Source organism: Heliangelus exortis, chromosome 12 (genome assembly GCF_036169615.1).
Source record: "Heliangelus exortis chromosome 12, bHelExo1.hap1, whole genome shotgun sequence".
NCBI classification, from domain to species: domain Eukaryota; kingdom Metazoa; phylum Chordata; class Aves; order Apodiformes; family Trochilidae; genus Heliangelus; species Heliangelus exortis.
Genome location: NC_092433.1, coordinates 11,217,027 through 11,237,398, shown reverse-complemented (window position 1 = coordinate 11,237,398; position 20,372 = coordinate 11,217,027). Strand labels below are relative to the sequence as shown.

The following is a 20,372-nucleotide window of genomic DNA, read 5'->3' as shown; positions in this document are numbered from 1 at the left end:
AGAACACCAGAATGGAAATACTTGATTAGGAGCAACACTATAATGAATATATTTGCTGTGAAACAGCTCCTGGGACTATACTGGCAGTGCAAAGTATTCTTTCTCATCTTCTTGGGCAGCTATGGTTTTAGCTGTGCTATAGATCAGTGAGAGGGTTTCCAGTTCCCCTTTCTGGGCATTTCAGCTGTTTTCTTTGCCTCAAAGTGTGGGCTGGTGACTGAAACATGAAGGTACTTTGTTAACTGCATCTGATTCCCACAGAACCTACTGAAGCATCTCTGGTGTTGCTGGCACATCAACAGGTGAATGTGACACAAAGTCAGAAAGAGTCGAGTGAGTTGATCAGATAAGGCCAGAGCAGAGAAGCCCAAATCTTGGGCTGTGAGGGTGACATACAAGCAGGGGACACAGACAGTCCCTATCTCCATGAGCCTGGCCTGAGCTCAGCAGGACTTCTGCAAAACACTTCCTTAAGCAACTCCAGAGGAAGGGGCCAAAGCAGAAGAATCAGCACAATTTGCACCTGGGAGGTGAGAAAAATGGCAGAAAAGCTTTGGGAGATTCTTCTTCAGCTCTTTCCACTTGGAAGAATTCTTGGTTTTTCAATGTGATTTAAAGCTCTCAGAAATCTCCCAGAATATAGACTAGAACAAAAATAACATTAACTAATTCAATCCCATCTGATCTAATTTCATTTCTCACTACTGTGAAATGACCATAAAATAATCCAATTTATTTTTTACTTTTTTTTAATATGTTGACCCTCTGCAGGATCATACATATTGTTGTTATAAGGACACTGTTCCTAAGGGGAATTATCCTTTAACTGAATGTATGTTGCAAGAGGAAAATCTGTGTTAATGACCTCTGCAGCTAGGAGAAACTTTGTGAATATTTTTGCTAGGATCACTATAACAGTAAGAATATGTCACACTACGATGAGCATTAACTTTTACCCACTGTGGCATTGCATTGTGGGTTTCTTCAGCAAAAGCAAAAGGTAGCACAGAACAGGCTCCTCATTCAGCTTATCAATACCTCAGTGGTTCTGTCTTCAGCAGCCTTTCACATGCTTGCAAGAAGAGGCTGACTCCCTATCTGAACCTGAAAGAGCAAGTGTAAGAGTGGGCCAAACCCTTCTTATCATTTAATGCAGTAGCACTGAATGTTGCATATGCAGCATAGCAACCACTGAGAACAGTTCTTAAGTTTTTACTTTTTCCTTGAATAGTATCTAGATCATCAGACTTCTGTATTTGTAACTGATGTTACACTGGATTCTGAATATAAAGACTAATGGCAAGAGAAAGTGGAAGTAATTTCTGACTCAATATTTTTATCAGTAAAAAAAATAAATCCTAAAATGACTGACACTGCATCAGCTAGGGCAAGATCTCTTTGTACTTGATACTGCTTTGAACCATAATATCAAATGAGGTCATGTATATAGTAAAGTGCATGAGTAAAGGGATCACAATCTGACACATGTCTTTGGTGAGGAGCATTGAAGTCCTCCAAAGGGAGGTGCAATAGAAGGATGAACTGTTAATAGTTCTTTTGACTTCTAATGACTCCTGTTTTGCCAAGAGTGACCATGTGCAGTTGTTTTGAACTTCACTCATGTTTATTCTGTTTCCTAGATCTGCCTTTGTCATGGTCATTCCCAGAACAACCAACCCTGAAGAAATTCATGTCTGGACTGATGTAGCTGAGTTTTATTCCTAGCTTCTCACTTAGAATATTGAAGTTTTTCTTCTATCTTCATTTTTTTCCAAAGCCTATGTAATTAAAGAGCAGCGGATTAGTTCTGGCTGCTTTGGTGTGAGCTCTTCCATGTCATCCACACACACTCTTAATTCTATAATCCCAAAAGCACATGTGACACGTGCTTCCTGTTGCCTGACACATTGTATACAGGGGTATACAGGGTCTGTGATTAAACTCTGAGCCAGGTGTACCAATACTAGGGTTTCAGTGAACCAAGAAGTTGTGATGACACCACAGAGAGGGATAACAGCCACCAAGCCTGAATCTGCTGCCTCTGGTGTTTTTGAGACCAAGGCACTAATCACTGACACTGGGTTTGCTTTTTAAAGTGGGTACAACACCAGGTCTATGTTAGGCTACTGCAGATGGCTTGTGGGCACACAATGTGAATACCTCTGTACTATACCTCCTCACATTTCCCATTTTGTGTGCAAAAATGTTTTGGGACCCACTTCTGTTTGTGAAGGGCACCCAAGATATTCTGCTGACTTTGGCCTGGTTTCTCTTCTCTCTTCCTCAACGAGTGGTCAGTGAGTAACATTCAAGTTCTAGAAAGAGAATCCTTTAAAGTCCATAGGTCAACCATAAACTGTGCTCAGCACAGAGCAAACAGTGTCAGTCAGACAGGAGAAGAATTCTGAAGATGCCCACTCACCACCCTGGATCTCATGAAAGCTCTGTGTTCCTACAAAGGCAGAACATATTTGCCTCCACACCAAAGCACAGAAAGCTTCCAGGGGCAGAAGCAGCCCATGTTTTGGTGCATGAAGGCTCTACATTGTGAAAACCTCCCAAAAACAATACAGTAAAAAATAAAATGTTTCAAAATTTGAGCCCAAAGGAAAACCAAACTGACGTCTAACAAAAGCCTGATTTTCTTCTCCCATAGAGAGGTGTCTGCCACTTACTCGAGCTGGCAAGGCAGTGTCTCGAAGGGCAGTTTAACCAAGTTGCACAAGGCCTTGGCTGGGTGGCTGTAGAAATATAGGGCCTCTTATCTGAATGCAAGCCACAGCTGTTAGAGATCTTGAAGGAATTATCTGTGTGCCTGTCAAACATCTGCTTTGTAAGCAAATAGAGAGGTTGAAATACTAGTGGTGCTCACGACACACTGCATCTCATGGGGCAGAGCCAGGAGGCAGCAAATGGCTGGTTTTCCCTGGCATCAGAAACCTGATGTCCCATGAGTGACTCCAATGGATGGGCTCCAGTCCCTCTGTGTTACATACACCTGTGCCTTGTCACAGAAAAATATCCAGTGTGGTCCAAGCACTGATCTCAGTGTCTTTGGTAAGCTATAAATAATTTTCAGCTCTCATGAATATTCTGGCATATAGCCTACAGAACTACATTTATTTTCTTTCTCATCACCTAGGAACTGTTCCATATGAATGTGGGTAGACTCAAAAGGGCTGATGCTGAAAATCAAGATGCGCATTGGAGTCCTTCAACATTAAATATCTACTTCCTTTTCTGTCTTCCCTCCCTTAATCATCACTTTATTCTCCCTCTATAATAGAGTCCCAGTGATTCCTCTGTGAGAGGATCTGGTCTAAATATGAGGACTGGCCACCATATTATGATACTGATTCTGTGTTTTGCCCAGTCAAGACTTCCCTCTTTTTGTGCTCTTTCAAAAACCACTGGTACTGAAAAGGAGGATGGTGACAGTATGAATGGATGATCAGTCAAATTAATAAATGTAAAGGGTTGTCCTTGGATCTCTCTCTTCTGTTTTTCTCTTGGCAGAGACCTTCAGCTGTTCCTACAGTGTGTTCCTGAGCCGTTCATCCACATCTTTTTGAAAATACCTTAGCTCAAAGTGACGCAGCTTCACGTTTTCTTTTTATGTATAATCAAATGCAAACAATTAAGATTGCCTAACTTAACTCTGTGCCAACAGGTAACTACAGTTCAAAGGACCTTTTGGTCAGTTAGCAGGTTGGACAGCATTTCCTCCACACCCTTCAAACAAAGTTATGGTGTAACATCTAACAGAACTTTCCTGTCAAAATCTCCAATTCTGGGGTGAGCACTCAGGCCAACTGCCTGAGGCCCCAGGTCATGAAGGACACTTCTGGACTACGTAGAAAACCAGTCCATGATATTTAATGTTCAGCTGAAAAGTTGGGAATGTGTCCATTTCAGGTTCCATGACCACAAGGCCAATTCTCTCTGTGTCAGCTGGAAACTACCAGAGCAGTATCACCTTGCAATGAAGGCAATCTTATCAAAGACTACCAACTAATTTCCATTCCAGTTATGTTGCTGCAATTGTTATCTCATTATTCTCAATGACAGAGGGCAGAGGAGGTGTTAATATAAAGGAAGGCTGTGTTTCTAGTTACAGCTTAACACTGTGAAGCAGAGACTGGCTATTGTTCCAAGATTTGCCATAGATCTGGGTTGCTTAACATAGCTTTGCCTCAGGGCTTTAATCTGCAAATTGGTGTGAGCAGTTACACTTTGCTGTGAATCAAAACTCATTGCTATATTTAAAGTGTTTTTCCTGGGAGACAGTGTATAAATATCATTGCAGTGCAGGTGGCTTGGTTATATTTGCCATAGGAGAGATCACCTCCAAGGGCCTGCTCAGATGCTGCATTTCAGGCATTCACATTGTTAAGGTTGTGCTCAGCTTTCATGTGGATCTTTGGATTTAGTTTAGCTGGGGCTGGAGGTGGTATTTGGCCAGACAGGTGTCTCAGTGTCTGAACGAAATCTGAATCTTTGAAGAAAAGAGAGCAGCAGGGAATAGGCTCAGCCAAGGGCTGGCTGTGAGGTGTGGAGTCCTTCAACTCCCAGATTCAAATCCAATAAATTTAATAGAAGTCACATGTCTTTCTTGCCATTTGCCAGCCAGCAGAGAGCTCATGTACATTTTATCAGTGAATTTTACAGTCAAATGACTGGACAGGTGGCTTTACCAGATCTAAGAACAAACTGGGAACAGTGAAGAACATGGAATAAATCTAGGGCAGTGGTTTGGTGCTTTAAAGGAGTGATGTGTGAGAGGAATTAATTAAGTCATATTCTTAAGGATTCTTTTTCTGTCAGAGAAGGATAGACTGATGAACACTAAGACTTCTTCCTGGGAAATCAAGTAGGTCAAAATCTTCTTTCAGCTCTGTGGTCCTTTCCAACAAATTGAATGACAGTTCTGTTGCATCAGAACTCACTGTTCTAACCACACAATTTCTTTGGCTTGTTTGGGAAGACAGGTTAACCAGCTTTTTAAAAAAAGTTTCTTTTGTCTTCTTGCTCACAGAAAAGATGGATGTGAGTACAAGGCAAAGAAAGAGGCAAAGGAATGGTTTGCCAGCATGGCCAGGGCACCTGCAGGATGTAAAAATGTCCATTGACTCCTGGATGCACAGCGGTATTAAAAAACCTACACTGACAGTGTGCAGGCTTCAGAAGGGGTTTTTAACCCAAAGAATTGAGCTGGAGTCCTGACACCATTCAGCTCTGGCCTTGTATCACCTCATGGTTTTCAAACTGGTGGCCATTTTACAGCAGCCACGGCTTTCTTGTGTACTGCAGAAGAACAAGCCCTGTTCTGAAACAGATCCCAAGGCACATTGAGGCCTGTCAGGAGGAGAAAAGGGTTTCAAATTTCTGCCCATCTCAGTTTAATTCCTGGGGAGAGCTCTCATTTCTCCACAGGCTACAGACCCTTCTTGTACCAAGTGGTGGGAGACCAAGTGTGCTTCTCACTGGGGGGTAACTGGCAGCCCTGGGTGAAGCACTGGGAGGAAGATGGCTATTTTTAAAGAAATTTCTTCATCTCTCTTTTCCCTGGATGGATGTGCTGGGCAGGGAGGCTGCAGTGGTTGGGGCCCGTGTTTGGCTGAGATTTTCCCACCTGTCCAGGGAAGCCACTGTAGCTGGTGGGCTTTGAGGTTGGCTGGAGGTTTGCACGGCCTCAGTCTCAGGTGTGGGTGTATTAAGAGCAGCTGTGTTAAATTGTAGGAACAGGCAGACTGGCTGTGCTGGAGGTGGGAGAAGTGAAGCACTGGCCTTATCTCCTCATCTCAAAAGCTGGAGGAGAGTCCTGTCCTGTCCTGATGGAGCCTGCAATGGAAATGCCCTGGGCAGCAGGTAAGGGTCTGTGTGCATTTTGGGTTTGGTTATTTATTTGCAAAGTGTTGGCTTGGTGATGCCAAAACTGCTCACGTGTGTGGGAGCATATGCTTGTTTCACCTACCAGATGAGTGGGCTGCCTGTGTTTGGAGCTCCTGGAGTTTATTTCTGTGATGTTTGCTTGCTTCTGGGGATGTTTGCTTTATCCTTCTTAGTTTCCTGTTTGTCTCCACCTACCTGAAAACATGCAGCTCCTCTTTTTATAGTTGCAACAACTCATTTTAGGGAGAGGGGTGCATTTGTATTGTTGTGTGACTGGAACTGAAGTATCAAAAAATTAGCTAATAGAAATGATGTCAAGGGCAGCAACTACAATGTGTGTGTGTTTCCTAACGCCTAAGCACAGTCCTGGAGCTGCTTTTATTTTTGTACATTGAAGTTTTGTGTCTCTTAAGATTTCACTTTGAGTTTGTGGTTAGAGAAGCAGAACTTGGCAGGTAGAGCTGGCATAGTCCTTCCATATGAAATTTCAGGGTGGGAAGAGACATTCTGGGCATTGTCAGGTGGAACTGGATGTCCTAAGCTAAGGTCAGAGCTCCTTAATGGCAAAAAAAGTCAGAGCTTTTGCATAAAACCAAGGAATAAATCATGGGCAATATGTCAGAATAATACATGAAAACACTGTTATCCACATTCCTTCAGTATTAACAAATAGGGATTCAATTCATGGTTGTGTAACTGGGGAAACTGAGGCAGGGAGTGACTAAGTCCACACATGAAATCATTAAAGAATCTTAGAGTGTCATCTAAGGATCTGAGTGGATCTTCTGGTTTGAACTGATGGCTTTAGGTGTCTCAAAATTTTAGTAGAGCCTGATGTGTGTGGTTATTTTTTTTTTGGGGGGGGGTGGGGGGGTGGTGGTCCCTGTTACGTCAGTCCTGCCTGTATGTTCCCACAGATAAGATATAAGGTACATTTCCAGTGCACAATTTTAGGTGCTGTAGAGGTGAATTGTCTGGAATAGTATGTGGCTGTGAAAAATACTTACCCTTGCATCCACATTCTTCTTTGAGTAAGAAAGACCATCAGTGGGAAATTGTACCCATAAATGTACCCCAAATTTAGAGCTGCATGTAGAGAAACCTACTTAGTTTTTGTCTGCTCTAATGCACAGGTGAGAATGGGGCTTCCAAGAACATAACATTTCTAAAATATGAAAGACTTGTGCAAGGAACAGCAGATGTAGCTACAAAACTACCAGAATGTATCTTTCTCTGTGTGACTGGAGCATGTTGTTAACTGAAACTGGGCTCTCACTTTAAGGAAATAGCAGACAGGACTGTGAGAAGGATGAAGAGAAGCTGAACCTTTGCGTGTTTGGCAAGTTCATGTAGTCTCTGAGAGCTCGAAAGGGACTATCCCTGAGGTGTGTGGTGATTAGCAGTTTTGGCTTGCCACAGGTAGTAGGAGGCTGCACTCATGAAGAACTAAATGTACAAGTTTATTAAAACACCAGTAGCCTGTTGTCGTTCTCCAGGATAAATTTGTTGTCTTCTTTCATCACGGTTTATAGAGCATGTTGAGACACAACTGAGAACACTCTGCTCCTCTTGTCTGGAAGCAGGGAGTGTTCCTGTGAATGGGAAAGCTCCATTTGGATTAATCATGGGTGATTAGGCATCTAATGGCCTCTGCAGCTCTTTAGATCTGAGGCCCACCACAGTAGCAGATGCAAAAATAGTCTGTGTGTGACAGTAAGAACTGGCATACAAGGACATGGGTACAACCTGTCTATAGGCAAGGACATGAGCTCTGTTTCCCAGCCTTGCAATTTCATACTCTGGCCAGATTTTGTCTCGCTGTTGCCTGCTTGACCACTTATTCTTGTCCTCAAAAACAGGGTTAGTCAGTATTTTCTGAGCTTTTTTGGGGGGAATTACAAGGAGCTACAGAGTTGTCAGTGCGTGTGTGTGTAGAAATAATACCAGTAAAACCATCACCCAAAGGGGAAGATTGAAATTCACAGGTTTGTTTTTGGATTTTTTTTTCTCTTTGTTTTGTGAGCAGAAAATTGATGCATTAAAAAAAAATAATCAACCAGACAGTGGTAGGAATGTGATAAGTGAAACTGTTGTTGGTCCATGTGTGTGTGTGTATTTGGTGGGGTTATTTTAAGTGATGGGAGGAGAAAACACGCTGAACCATCCCTTTTTAGAACTGTCCTTTTTAGAAGTTTCAGGTAGTGCATGTTTTGGATGTAGGTCTGCTATTGATCTGTTCAGCCCTTCCTCTGGAGAGTTTCGTGAAAGCTCTTGATTTCTTCAGGCTCTCTCTCTTTATGCTGCTCCTTGGTGCTTGTTGTGAGGGCAATTTTGTTGTCAGATGTCTGGAAATCTATTTCAAAGTGGAGCAAAAAGCACAAGCTGTCTTTTTGTTCTGCATTTGTACAGGTTATGCTCAGGAGGACTTCTCATGACTGAGGTCCTTGATCTTTAGATAATACAGAAACAAGTAGAAAAAGCTGCTACCTGGGGCAGGCTAAATTCCTAAATCTGACCAGTGTGAAAAGGTAAGGCTCTAAATACCAGATATACCATCTGTGAACATGTTACGCCAGGTTTCTGGAAGACCAACAATATAATCCAAATTGTGAAACTGTCTAAAATGTTGCATAGATAATAGTTTGTGATATGAAACTTTTAAGTTGTGATGAAGCCACAAAAAATCCTGTTCTGCTGTCTGGGAAGGGAGGAATCAGACAAAAGCAGTTCAGCTGACTCCCCAAACCAGCCACTAATGATGTTTGGAATATCTCGGGGCAAGGCACTTGAGGTGAGACTGATGCATTTCAAGACTCTGAAGGGCAGTGTGTTGCAGTCAGATGTTTATTCATGTTCTTGGAAGGTACCTCTCACCACATTATCTTTACTGCAGCTGACTTGACCATGATGAGGCCCTGTTGTAATGATTCACAGAAAGGAAGGTGTAGGCCTTTATCTCCTTTGAATGCTTGTTTGCATCCTGGTGGCTTTAAGAATGAATAGACTATGGGGTGATCAAAGCTTAGCCCAGGTTGAGTAGGGTGGAAGAAGGAGATATTGCTAAATGAATGCCATGCTAGTAATTGGTGAGCAGATGCCTCCCAGATTGTACAACCAGTCTCTGTTGCAAGGCTGCTTCTGGGAGGAAAGATGTAGCCTTGCAGATTCCAGTCTGAATACAGCCAGAAGGTGACCAGAGAACTCACCTGAAGTTTCTGCTCTGTACCTGAGCTGAGATTAGGTGTGCTCTAGGCTTGTGTTCTCCATCTGAATTCTTGCCCTTCCCTCATTCCTCTTTATGTGACTGGGGGCTTATCCCTTTGGCTTTTTTGCTGCAGTATGTACTGGTTTTATGGCAATGCTTTTTTAAGTATTCCAGGTGGATCCTATGAAAGGTAAAGAGCTTCAAACAACAGTTTTTTCCTGGAGAACCAAATTAAACTAACCTTGAGGATCCATTTGCTGTGGCACTGACCTTAGCCATCATTTTTTTCCCCCCTACAGTTTTAACTCCCAATTACATGACCTTATTCTGCTGACTTCCATCTTGTGGAGTGCAGAACTTCCCTGCCTACACTCCAGTCTTCACCCTAGTTTCCATGAGTGTTCTGCAGAAACCTGCTGGTTTCTGTATGAAAATAAAGTACAGGTGTGTGTGTTGGTGGAATTGGGGCATGAGTAAACAGAACCAAAATGTCCTAGAGAGTGTGTTATACTTTGAATCCTCTGATGTGTATGCTCGTTGAATTTGTTTTTGAAATGCATTCACTTCATATCTGTTTGGAAGTCCTTTTGCAAGGAAGAAAAGGAGAGCAGAAGTGTTTTACTCTTAGGTTGTTATAGTTGCTTTTGACAGGGAGTGAGATCAGTTTCTAAATCCATAATCATCTCTACATTTTACAGGGTCTTATCCAAACATCTTTAGGTATAAAGGGGATTTATGGGCACAGATCTTCAGTGTCAGCAGAATAGTAGGTCTCTTGGGGTTATCTTGGATGGCTTTTGCCTATCAATGGTTAGTATGCTGTGGAGACTTGGAAGACCACTTTGCATTGTGAAGTTCAGCACTCTCTGATAGTCAAAAGGGTGACAAATACAGCCCAGACCACTCTGGGAAAGGGGAGTGGCTCTGATGCTTACATTTTCTTGCAAGCATTTCTTTCCCTTAGATACAGCACAGATTGAGTTACTGCAGCTCACAGAAGAGAGACAGTAAGGTTGTGTGCACCAGAAGCATCCATCATTCCTTCTTGGATCCTGGCAGAAAAGGTCTTTAAGCTGCATCAATCCCAGGCATTAGCAGTGAGGACAAGGAGACAAACACCAAGAAGAGATTTCAGTTACTTTCATGTTAACTTGTTCTCTGTGAGATTATTATGGTATGGTGTTTATTGCAGAAGCCTGTAACCTGGAGATGGGAGATACCTCGTTCAGAGCCCCCATCATTTCACTGCTGTTCAATATTCAGCAGGGTCACCTGTCTGGGTAGGAACCTGTGTTAAACTCATCTCCCCATCTCCTGCAGTTACCTGCATGTGTCTCTGTGTACTTGTGCTGCAGAAGCAGCCAGACGAGGCCCTTCTCACTGCAGAGCATCTGTCATCACGTGTTTAACGTAACCTGGAGCTAAAATGGGAGCATTCGCTTTCCCTTTTTCTCCAGCCAGGGCCCTGAACAGGTGGCAGTGTCTGCCTGAAAGGCTTTCAAGAAAACTATGCAAGATCTTGGCAGTGAAATCATGTGGCACCTGTATCCACAGCTGGGGAGCTGTTGTAGAAAGAGGTTGGGGGACCCTATGCAGGACAGTGAAAGATGCACGTGTACAAGCCCAGCCTGCATTGCCAAATTGCATCTCCTGGGGTGATGGAAGGAAGTACTTGTAGGAGCACTGACCTTTACATCTGCTTTCCTTATAATGTGTTACATCTAACCGCAAGTCTGCAAATTATGTAGATGAGTAATTTTCCTGAATATGCTTTGTTTTCCACTGATGCTTAAAGGCAAAGTAAATGTCAAAAAATAAAGCATGCTTAATTTGATGGGAACAATATCAAGAAAGATGGCTGATAGTGGAACACTTATTGCAGATGTGAGAATGAGCTTCTGGATGGAGATGAGGACCGAGAACGCTCAATTAATTTCACTGGAGGCCAGTGAGCAGTTGTCTTCAAGGCAGAAGTGTTTGTGTACCTATTTCCTTCTTAGCACAACTCATAGGAACATTTGCAGGGATTTCTGCTAATTACACTTAGCTAAAGACCTTCCTACTCAGCTGCAAAGAAGAGTAGTTTGGTGACAAGAGCCTAGGTCTCATTTCTGAATCTGAGGCATCTAAGGAATAACAGCTCTGTGGCCAGATGAGAGGCAGGATTCCTCCTGGTGCTGGCTATCTGTTCCAAGCAAAGGGTTTCCCCAAGGGCTAAGACAAGCACACAAGTTTATGCAGGACTTCAGCATGTATCACAAGGTAGAGTTCTCTTTCAGGTGATCTGCTTTCATAGGGAATTCTTCTGGACTTTCTTAAACTGTAACATCACTGGCTTTGTGTAAAGGGTGATGTTTCAATTTCTAACACCTGCAAAATAGCCACAACAGTGAAGCTTTGGCTTGTCTAAAGCAGAGGAGTGCTGATTTATATCTTCTACCTCAGGACAAGCAATTGGCCAAAGGGGGAATGAGATATGAGACACTTTCAAAGACCTGAAATAGGAAGAGCTATGGCCCATGTATCTTATCCCTGCCTTACCCTCACTTCTTAAGGTTGAAACTGTGGGCTCCTTGAAGGCAAGAAAGCTTTAACACCAGATTTTAGTTCTTAATCTGAGGAGTTATGTTCTGAGGAATATTTTACGTGCACAATTGCAAGATCAAATCTTTGGCGGTACCAATAAATCCAGCTTCCCTAACTGGCTGTGACCTCGTTCAGACTTGCATGCATCTTCCCTCTCTACCTTTTACATGTTTCTGTATCTCAGTCTCATCACATCTGTCAGTGCCCACCATCAGAAAGGAAGAAGCCAAATGCTAGAGTGATGTTTGTGTAGGGGCTGTTGGAGTGCTGAACATCAGAGGCTTCTCTGACCTTTTCAAAATCGAGGCAACTTACTTGGTAGCATCTGTCACTGATTATGCAGGACATTCCACACAGCCCTTAAGATAAAGTATACTGGACACATTGCCTGTACCTAGAGTTACATAGCAACCTGCTTCTGGGATTAGAGTGGAATTTTATGTACTGTGTAGTACTAGGGAGTACTGTGTACTATACAGCAGATTACTTAACACTCCTGTTTAGCAATATTTGATTTAGCAATAAGATACAAAGCAGCACATAATGAGATCTCACTGCATATGGTTTAAAAACCTCTAAAGCTATAAGGCAAACTGAGTACCTTTTAGTTAGAGACCTGAGTTATCCAAAATAATGTTGACTACCCACCTACTAAAACTGTAGTCTTATTATAGGGGTTACTGAATCTGGATTTGCCTGTGGATACCCTTGTCTGTATGTAATTGTGCTGAAGTTAATAGCACTTGTTAATAAACTACAGCTTCTGGGAACTGGGTCACATCAGACCTTGGGTGGATGTATTGTACTATAACATATTGTTCCATTAAACGTAAGCTTGTACTTACAGCTCGCAGTGCTGTGATAGCTGTGATTAGTGGAAGCTTTTCTCCTATATAAACATCTATCTTTTAAATGTAGATTTTCTGGATAATTCTCCTGTTGCCTGTCTCCAGAGTGCCTCCAATGAGTGTTGTTCTGCTATTTCCAAGCAAGTGGGAAAACATGTTGAAAAGCACCTTTGTATTAAAATAGTAGGAAGGTGTTTCTGCATATGCCACAGAAGTGAAAACTTTAAATCTTTAGACTTAATGAACTGAGATGTTAGGAAGCAACAAAAAGGTAGTGAAGTCTGGTAGGAGAAAGTGTACCATAGGTGAGGCTGGAAGCAAATAAAATGTTTGCCCGTATGCATAAAGCTCTGCTTCCAAGTTTTTAATTCTGCAGTTGCTAGCAGCAGAAAGAAGTTGCATAACTAGTCCTGTCCTGCTCAGGTATGCATTCTTTGGATGAGGTGCCAACTACCCTGATGTCACCTTGACTTCAGGGTGTCCTGGCTTAGAACCCTCTGTTCCAAATTCTGTTTGGTGAAGGCTCAGCCCTGCAGAGAACGATTGCAAAGTGCCTCTTCAGTGCAGAGAAGTTTGGGGTCCTCAAACTGAAGAAATGTTTGTAGTAGGGGGGAAGCAGGAAGGTTTTTTAATGTTGCTTTGCCATGTGGTAGTTAACTTGTGTTACACAATTGTAAACCTGCTGGGTTTCTGCTGAGATGTGTGGTTGGATCTCTGTTTGCCTCGTGTGTCTCTGCATGCTCGAGCTTCGCTTGAGGAAAGAAGCCTTCAACAGCACCCGTGGCCTGAATCCTGCAGTCAGTCAGCTACAGGTGTATTTTAAAAGCCTGAGGCCAAATTCTGCTTCCATGTAGAGTTCTAGAGCTCAGCATAGCTCGGCTGATTATCAAAGTGACTGAGACCAAAGCTGTCATGCACAGCACAGTGAGCAAAGGGGTTAGAGGAGAAACAAGGCACTTAGAGAGGGCCAGATGTCACTGCAACCCTGTTTGATCACTGTTGTATATAAGTGGGTTTTGTCATGGAAATTAATTTGAATGCTGACATAGAGCCAGCAGCTGAGAAATCGCACCCAGTGATTGCTTTACCTGTTGCTTTAAGGGTCTGTCCTGGAGTTGTCCCACTCTTCTAAAATGAGTACTGTAAAGATGAAATTTTTTAGCTAATTATTCCTGCTGGGTAGTTTTGATCTGTTGGTGGTTGTAATGAGGCTTGTTTCAGTACTTCTTTGAATTTCTTGATAACCAAAGTGATATGTATACATTACAGGCAGAAGAGGCAGGGAAACTGTAAATATCATAGGGACTGTTGTGAGAGCATATTAAAGCAGGAAAAAAAAATTTTCTGATGCATGTTCCACTTCCCATGGTTACTGTGCCTAGCACAGTGTAGGGAAGGGGGAGAAAAAGTGATGAACTGGGTCATAAAGGCTACTTCAGTTGTGAGCCTGCATTATGGCTGACATTAAGATGCTTGCAGTGTGCAAAACCTTTGTAGCCACTGAAAAGTAAGGCTTGTCCTACTGAACTGCTGTGTGCAAAGACTTCAGAGACACTAAATTCCCTATAATTGTTCATAGCAGTAGATTGTGTACTGTGACATTTTTTTTCTGCTCCTCTTTCTGATTTCTCCTTTGATTCTTGGCCTGTAGTTTAATAAACTCAGCAACATTACCTTCCTAGCTCCTTATGAACTTGGTGAGGCAAAACTGCTCACAAGAAGTAGAACTGGGTGACACAAATCTGGTCTCCCTACTGCATTCATTATTCTCCATTCCCATGTCTTGACCCCCTCCACTGAAAACACTTTTCCACTTCTCTGTAAACCTTTGATGGCTTCAACCCTGCTTTTCTCCTTAGAACAGACAAAGCTAGAATCTTGCCATAATCTGATCAGGGAGATGGTGAAATGTCTAGTAGCCATCTACAGATTCTCTGAAAGGCATTAACATCCAGACAGAGGAAAAAGATTGCTCAAGGAGCAGCCAAGATCAAGGATATAACTTGTCCGAGTTAGTTAAAAATCAACTGAGCAATTGAAAATGAAGTTTGTATATGTAGAAAAAAGTTTCCTGTCTCTTATGTCCTTGAGGTTTTTAGGATTGCCCAAGGGGTAAGATGGGCTTGGTTACGCTAGATGCTTCCCTAGGACCAGGCTTTAAATCTAATATCCAAGAATCAGGTTTTCCAGGGTCTAAGTCCTTCAGTCTAGGATATTGCTTAATCTTTTTCTTTACAATTTTTTTCCCTTTCCAGGCAGCACAGTCCCAGTGTGGTGTTACTGCTGCAGTGGGCTGAATGACAGTGGGAGGAGGCCCTCTTCTTGAATTTCTACCTTCTTTCTCATTTCCCAAACGTGATGCAACCCAAAATTGAGACATCTCAAAGGGACGGGATGGTAATGAGGGCTTAAACAGCTTCTTTGTGGACTCGAGACTATTTTTTATATTCTTCCTTTCTTGAGTAACAAAGGCACATCAGTTTTTCCAAGCTGAAAACATGATATAAACTTTCCAGCCAAACTGACTAAATGATAAACCAGTACCTGGTCCTTGCTTTATTTTTATATTTACAATTGGTAATATCATGGCATGACAGTTACCCAAAAGCTTAAAAAAACTGTAGTATTTTCTGTAGCAAAGACAAAGCAGAAACTGATTTCTCTGTGAGGCTGCTGAATGAGGTTGTATTTTCTGGTTTCTTCGAGAAATAGTGGGATGAGAGAGAATTAGAGCCCAATGGTTATATACAGCTCAACTGTAAGCAAAATCAGCAGCTTACTACTGAGATACAACATGAGTACGCATTTCCCAGTTACTGTTTTTGTGTGTGATACTCAGCTCAGAGGCTCCATTTTATTGTGTGATTTGATTTGTTTCCCTTTTGTTTCCCTGTTTCTAATTCCAGACCCCTGATCAGATTGTAATTTGTGTAATGCCATTTTTACTTCCCTTCTGTTTTTTCATCTGATTGGAGTACTTGTTGCTTTCTCATAAAGAGCTCCCCTTAATTGCTTTAAAGGTAGAAGAGGAATTTCTGCATGGGGAAGGCTTGCAAACCACTTGAAAAAGAATGTCAAGGCCCAGATGCATACAAACTGCTATTGTAAGCATAAAGTTTTTCAACTGATCTGTGCAGTATAAATCTGACATTTTGTACAACATTTTAGAGAGTCCCTGAACTAGTTTAGATATAAGACTATTCATTGCCAGTGTCTAAGATGTGATTTATTTCATGTATATATTTTATCAGGCCTGGGATTTTAGTTTTATCTGGACCTGTTCCGAACTTGATTTTTTTCCCCAGTATAATTTAGTACAAAACAGTTAAAAATAAGCTCATTGTTCTTAGTGTTTAATACATTGTTGATGTTCTCATGTATCACTTGATACTAAATGGACTCTGAATTATTAAGCTTTACAAGATGGACCTTAGACTGGAAGAAGCTGCAGGGAATTCTCTTCATTCTGTCAGTTTGAAGGGGGGGGTGGGGTGGGGTGGGATGTTTATTTGTTTTGGTTTTTTTAAGGGAAAAAATTAATTTCTTCCTTTTTGCTACTTAAACTTCAAACAGGGACAATTTTGAACACATGGTATATGTAAGGCTCAAGTCTCTTTTGCTGAAATGTTGACAGAATCGTGTTAAAGTAAATATAAGGGTGAATCATGTAAAGAATCAGAAAGGCAGATTAGTTTTTTTATTATTGTCTCAGAGAATATTGGATCTTCAAAACCATGGGTATAAAATAAAAGGTAATTTCCAAGCCTGTGTGACCTCAAGGTAGAGGAAGCCAATTTACTTTGTGGTTCAAGGCTGTTCCTGTCATTTCTGCTCAGTAAAATCCACAGTGATACATTTGCTCCATTAGGAGTAAGTCCATTCCAATAACTGTAAGTATGGTTTGCAGCAATTATTTGAGTTTAAAGCATCAGAAAAGGAAAGGAAATAGTTTACTTAAAAAAAAAAAAAAAAACAACAAATTTTCTAGATAGTGTAAGATCTTAAGTAAATACTTCCTTGTAATTCAATGACACAAAACTTACCATCTACACAGTGATTGTTGCAAAATTTAAAACACATTAAATTTTTATTGTCCTGTAGATGGGAGAGCAGTAGTTAAAATTTTAAATATAATTTGAAGTCCTTCTTAAATACTGCTGGCTTGGACTCTCCGAATCCTGAGTAATGAAAAACCATGGACGAACTGTGAAAAACACGAGATCAAGGGCTTTCCAGAATGTAGCTCAGCTTTGCATGATCTGTAGTCTGTAGTAAAGATCCCATTTTGTTGTAATCGCTGGAAGGGGAGAAATAATAAATAACTGAATGAGTCTTCCTCATGGGAGCAGCCTCAGAAAATCAAAAGGCAGTATGAGAAACACTTGGGTTGTGTCAGCCTTATGCTGCATAGATCAGGCTTCTCTCATGGTTGTGTGTGATGCTCGATCTTGATTTAATGCCAGGGACAATGAAAAAAAAATCTGAAGTTAATATGCTGGTGTTCTTTTGAAGGGAGAAGTTTATGTGGGGTCTGAGGTACTGTTCCTGGTGCACAGAGGTTTGTGTCCCTTCAATCTCTCCCTCCCTTCTGTGTCCCTCTTCACCTGTCCCTTCAGCTGCCTCACAAATCAGCAGGTATGGGAAGAAATCAGATATAAAGAAGCTCTGGGCAGGGACAGTTGTGTCACTCATCAAGCAGATCACATTTGTGCCTCTCTTGTCTTTCTTGTATTGAAAGTATTAAAAGTATGCCACTTGGTGGGAAGCTAATTTTGTTTCCCTTAAGCAGTATTTCTCAACAGAAAATGCCACTATACAAAAGAAACTTGTCATCTTTGTTTTAAATGGATGTAAGTGGGAAGTTCTGCGTTGTAGAATTTCATTGTTTTCTTTTCTCATTTTGTTCTAAACATTTCATCCTCTGAGAAAAGTATTTCCAGACAAATAAGATCTGTCTCCATCCAGAGCTGAGATATTATTGCTGCGCTGAGTTTTGAAATCTTTCTGTTTGGGGGGGTGGGGGAAATTCTGTCTTCTGTCAAAAATGAAAAATTATTACTTTTTTTCCTTGGATCCAGAAGCTTCCTTTTTTAATGAGCAACTCTTTAACACAAAAGTTGATTTAGAGACCATGTTTTTTATTGAAACTAGTTGTGAGAAGAAAGAGGCAGCTTGTCTTAATTACATGATGAGCAAAGTTGTCATGAAATACCAAATTCCTTTGTTAAAAATAAAGAAGAAATTAATCAGAAAATAGAAATGAAATGAAATTATCACAATTGTTTAGAAATGAAAGGTTTGACATATAGAAGACCTTTCACAATTCTTGGATATACAAAAATGTGCACTCTATTCCTAGGACTCAGTTTTGGACAGATGCCCTGTGGTATTAAGAGCAAACAGAAACAGAAATCAATTCCTAGTGGACATTAGAGTCTGTTCAGCAGATGCTAGTGCCAGTGTTAATATTGCTAAATATTCTGTAAACCATAATGTTAGTAATAATTCTGTTTTGTAGTTTCCTCATTGCCAGAGTATCAAGTTATTAGCAAGTTTTCTAAATCTGTTTTTTGTTTAAACCCACTGATAGGATTCATTGTAACAGCTCATCCTACCAATCATCATGAATATTTTATGTATAGACATAATATGATTTTCTTGATAGAGTGGATGGATTCTGACTTCAAGTCCTTACTTGGACCAGTTTCAGTGGCATTAGATAGTAATTTCAAGGTATACCTAGAGGGGAATGTGCAAAAATATAGAGAGCTGAGAAGATCCAGATTCATAATGCCAGCCTACAAATAGTTTGACTTTTTAGCATGTTTCTTGGCTGTTGTGTATTCAGAAAGGAGATGTAGAGAATTAGGTACGAAGCAAGAACAATTAGAAAATTGTTTGCGTAATAAATAGGAGAAATTAGCCCAGCTGACAACAAGCTAAAAGGCTTTCTGACAACTTTCAAGGTGAAACCTTATAGCAATTGCTGAGTAAACTGCCATAGTCACTGCTGACCAAAGAAACAAGGAGCCTTTATGATAATGAAATACGTTGTTCTTGCTGCAAACGTGCCCAGTTTCTTTGAGTCTGTTGATAATCTTTGCATATTCAGCCTTGTCACTAATTTGATGCAGTGACTTGGTTATTCAGTTATTGCTCGGTTTTATGATTTCCAGTTCTCTGCTATTGAGAGTTCTTTGGGTCCTGTTCATGTGGATGCAAATGAAAGCTTTTGAAACCCCTGAGGTCTGGAAGGCTCCTGTGTGCAAGAAACCTCTGGTTCAGTCTTCACTGAAGCTGGTTAGTAGCAAGAGTCAAAATTATGCCTGTGTGCTGTTGTACTTTTGAGATGATTATAGCAGCAAGCTGAATGCTTGCCTCAATATCTAGCTAAGTCACTTGCACCTTGAGGGCTGAAGAAATTTCTGTCATATATAGAAGTCTTCATACTGAAGACTCTTGTCATGTTACAGTAGAAAAAAGTTGAATCCTTTTTTGTTTGTTTGTTTCGTGTTTGCTTTTTGTTTATTTGTTTTGGGTTTTGGTTTTTTTTGGGGGGTGTTCTTGTTGTTTGGTGGTTGTTTGATTTTATTTTTTTTGTGGCAGTAGAAAAGTGCTAATGAATCATATCTCTTTGTGTTCAGTTTCTTATTTTCAATGGGTATCAGTCTGAACCAGTCCTTTGTTTATTGGAAAATATTGGTGTGCTTTCAGAGGCCACTGAGTCAGAGAGCCATAGAGAGCAATTGAAATTGCAAGGAAATATTTTCCTCTTCCATGGAGTTAGGTGCTTAACAAATCCCCATAAACATGAGCTTTGCTAAATGAGACAGCATAAATAGGTTTTATTGAGCCCAGACTTGATACACTCCACAGCCACTTTGAGAACATCTGGCAGTGAGGACCTGTCTCAAAGTGAATGTAAAAGTCACCAGTGGTGATGCTGAGGCCACAGCTGTGTAAATGTGCCCCAGGGTGAGCATGGAATCAGCTGGTAGCCTCGAGTGTGACGATAAGGCTGACTGCTGGCCTCAGTGATAAGTGGTTCAGAGGTTGCATTAAGCACCAGGTGACTTCTTTGCCTTCCCAAAGGAAAAATTACAAGTCCATCTCCTTCTGCAGCAGCTGGAGCTGAAGAATGGTCCATGGGTTGGTGCCTAAGCCACTCGTTTCTTCCACAGTAAAGGCAACAATTGGTACCTGTGCTCCGTGGTACTCAGGCATAGATTGAGTTCCCTCCTTGGGAAGGCCTGGATGCTTCCTCTTTCTCACTCCAGTAGCTTAGCAGGTCCAGACTGGGAGCTGATGGTGGGAAGGGTGGTATGTGGAGATGCATGGTAGAAGGTGGAGAGGAGTAGGGGAGCAGTCCACAGGTATTGCATAGACAGGGTATGCATAAAAGGAGGGCTTAGGAGTGTCCTGAGAGTGTATGCATAAGGAGGGTGAGTCCTTTTGAGGTAATGGGAAAACCTGAAGGACTAGAGCAGAAGAGACTGACCGTAAATCTGATTGTTATGAAGGTTCCCTAGAAAGCTTTCTCAGATGACATTCCTGCAGGTCTCAATAAACCCCTTCAAAATTTGCTGCACAACAAAGAGAAAAATAAATAACTGTCCTCTTTCATTCTTGGAGAGGCAATTTGAGTTATGCTGTTGCTACTGAGAAAAATACATGCTGAGTCTGGGAGCTGGATTCTGATTTTTGTTGCTGTTGTCTGAATCCAAAATACCTTCCTGGTTCAGCTCTGTCTTAGTGCTTGAAAGTGTAGCCCAAATCATGCAGTGGCACAGGGATAGGTGATGCTAGGGCTGAAGACATCCTTCCCCCACTGCTTTTTGTAC

The 20,372-nt window shown here is 41.4% G+C and overlaps 1 long non-coding RNA gene across 1 annotated transcript in view; it reads left to right on the top strand.

Moving 5' to 3' along the window:
• LOC139801586 (uncharacterized) overlaps positions 1-20,372 on the top strand; it is a 104,827-nt gene that overhangs the window by 19,287 nt on the left and 65,168 nt on the right. The window contains exon 2 of the long non-coding RNA XR_011728243.1: positions 5,740-5,868. This is a non-coding gene — a long non-coding RNA (uncharacterized lncRNA). The remainder of the gene's footprint in view (positions 1-5,739; positions 5,869-20,372) is intronic.